Source organism: Suricata suricatta, chromosome X, assembly GCF_006229205.1.
Source record: "Suricata suricatta isolate VVHF042 chromosome X, meerkat_22Aug2017_6uvM2_HiC, whole genome shotgun sequence".
In the NCBI taxonomy this organism is placed as follows: Eukaryota; Metazoa; Chordata; class Mammalia; order Carnivora; family Herpestidae; genus Suricata; species Suricata suricatta.
In genome coordinates this window covers 101,219,261-101,222,711 of record NC_043717.1, presented here as the reverse complement: position 1 = coordinate 101,222,711, position 3,451 = coordinate 101,219,261, and positions in this window count along the sequence as shown.

The following is a 3,451-nucleotide window of genomic DNA, read 5'->3' as shown; positions in this document are numbered from 1 at the left end:
CAACTCTTTTCCCCCCATTTCCCCTTCCCATGGTCTCCTGTTAGGTTTCTCCTGTTAGACCTATGAGTGACAACGTATGGTATCTGTCCTTCTCCACCTGACTTATTTCGCTTAGCATGACTCCCTCTAGGTCCATCCATTTTGCTACAAATGGCCAGATTTCATTCTTTCTCATTGCCATGTAGTATTCCATTGTGTATATATATACCACACCTTCTTGATTCATTCAGTAGGTATTATTTCTTAATGGGAATTGGTGAAGGAGAGATAGATGACAAGGATAGCTTCTTGATATTTTGCTTGAACAACTGGATGAATTGTGGTCCCACTTATTGGGACAGAAAACAATGACAGAGAGCTAGGTTTAGGATAATAGGCTACTTTCTCCTTTATTAAGAATACTATGGGGGGTGGGAGGCTGGGGGATTTCTCTTGACACAGCCAGCTTAGACATATCCTCTTACAATATAACTTTCCGGCAGTATATTGTAGAGTCTGGTAGAAGAACACTTTCTGTCTGATTTTTAAAAGCAAGGGTCAAAGAATCTTGCCAAGACATATTGTTCCTGCTCAAATATGTCATCGATTCTTTTTACCTTTCAATAGGATTTGTGATGTTGCTTTGGCTACAGCCACGGAATCCCTGCTGCCTCTCTTTCCTTTGGAACGAGAATCTATCAAAAGAAAGCCACGGTCCCATACGGTAAAATTTCAAAAATCAATCAGTGTAACAAATATCATGCCATCTGCACATTATCCAGAGGCAAAATTAGGCAAAGCAAAACTCCCTAGTGGACAGAACACAGTGTGTAAGCACCCAAAACTTCAACACCAAGAAAAGGATGCAAAAAGTAATAGGGGGAAGACTTGAATGCATTTATTACCAAAAGCAGGGAAATGTTTACGCTTTTCTGAATATTTGGTGATCAACAAAATCTACACCTTCAGAAAGGAAAGGTAGGAATCATTTTTCAGAAGAGGAACCCAGGGATAAAGGACTCAAAGCTCAGGAAAATACAAGTCATAGAAGGCATTAAACCACATCAAGAACAAGCTAATTAATACTTTCTGTTTCCTGGTAACAGAGAATACTATTCACTTCTTCTTTTCTTCCCTCCTTTTTTAATTTTGTGAATATGTGTGCGTTGTTTTCACTATCTATGGCTTGACAGATGGCAAATTGCATGATTTGTCTAAAATTATAGCATATGAGTCAGTGAAAAGATCTAGGACTCTCTCTTATCAATGAGAGAGAATGTAAAAGACATTGGCAAATAAGAATAGAGAGACAGCCCAAGAATGTACATTTTATTTAGCTAACCTAGTAGTTCTTTAGGATGTGAAGTGCAGTTTACATTACATCATTATAAAAAATGAAATAAAGAAGTAATTACTAGTAGCATATCATATAATTCCAGGTTGGGAAACATTTGGTTTCTGTCCTATTACACAGAGAGTGCAAAATGTTTTAGGAATCACCAATACCACCAATTAAGGCGACTTAAAGCCAAAATGACTATTCACTTCGATAAGGTTTACTACTACCAATCCTTCCATCAAATACTTGATAGAATGGATTATTTACTCATAATAGTTGACCTTTTAGCATTCATTGAGATGTATAGATTAAATGGAAGCTAAAATACAATTAATTCTGGCTAAACAATTGTTTTTGTTTCAAAAGTCTGGATATTGCAAATGTGTATGGCCTGGATTACCTAGATCAACATTTCTTTAACTTCTCATATGTAAATACAAATTATCTAACTGTTTCAAATAGTTTTGAATCAATATCCCCTAATAATGTCTATAACTTAGATATCTACAGTATAAAATCAAAAATAAAACTTACAGATTTTTTCCCTCAAATTTTACTAAGAAAGTCTTAAGTTTTCTATTTCTTTTCTTTTCTGGATAGCTAATATTTTGCTGAGATAAAATAGAACTATTTTCCAGAGAAGCTAATCACTATGTGATTCATCAACCAAAGAATAATAAATATGAGAGACAAGAATGTCTTCAAAATGACCAGTGAAGTGGGTTTCTGTCCACCTATCTGTTATGCTAATAAAACCCAAATAATCAAGATTATTTCCCCAGGTAGAGTCACTTGGTCTTTGGTGGCCAATAAGATAAGACTGACAATGTAGCCAATGATCTACTGGATTTTCAGTTCCACAAGCCCTGCAAGGTCTTACAGTAGACTGCTTCTCCAATAAAAGACTTGTCACATTTGCAAAAGCCAATGTAATTCTTGAAAAACCCCAAAGGATCTAGAAAAACGATTGATATAAAATACATGTATATTGGAGAATGACTTAAAAATACTATATATGCTGAATGAGGGAGTAAATTAAAGAATGGCTTTCTGACATTCCCTAATTCTGGTTCAATAAGAAATACATTTTAAGAAGGTAAATATCCACCCTTAAAAATAGTAAACGTTTTTCTTTTTGCAACCAATCTGTGTGTTCATTTTTCTTTTCTCCACAGAAGGCCAGTTGCAGGAAAGTTACTCTAGGCTATGTCTGTTTTTAAGTGACCTGCTTTCAAATATGCATGGCTCTCGGTGCTTTTGAACTACACAAAAAGAAAAGGATGGCCCTTTCTTGAATACTAGATAAGAAGCAGACAAGTCATTATCAGATCTAAGTGCTTTGCCAGATGCTAAAAGGGAGCATGCGCAAAGCTCAAAGTCGGCACAGCTGTGGAAGAGGTCCACCTTCTGCCAGCGAAGGTGTGGACTTAGGAACTGGAGGCCCTGCCTCCATTGCTTTCCTCTGTGAATTTTAATTGCAGCGAAATGGAATCCTAAGAAGGGAGAATGGTGAGATATTTTTTGCCCTGAGATTGGGAATAAGTATAGCTCATTAGGGCCGGAAGTGCAGAAGTAGAGATGGAAATGAAGAGATAAATCACGGAACAAGAGTTAAGGATTGTTATGGATGAAAAAAATGTGCAGTCCCCCAAATAATCAAAGGGCTGTAAATGGATGCCACAGTTATATACCACTTTGGATCTTAAAAACTAGCAAAAAAAAAATGCCAACACCATTTGCTGGCAGGAGAGAGATGAGAAGGGCACTCTCATAGATTGCTAATGGGAACGTCAATGAGAACAGAGTTACTGGAGGAACGAAAAATGACAAAATGCATCAAAAGCCTTTAAAATGCTCATATTCTTTGATTATGGTACTTAGGATTAATAAAAATTTGAAAAGAGGGGATTTATTAGCGATGCTATTCACCTTATACAAGATCGTACTCATAGCCAACCCAGACAGACAGTAAAGCCAAGAGTCTTCCGGGGTATCTGGATCACATGGCTGCTATAGGTGTTTGAAAGAGTTCAACGCACAAATATGTGATTGCACTCGAATCCTAAGGCATTTTTAGCTTTGACATATTATTTTATTAAACAGAAATGAAATAGATAAAGCAATGCACAGATG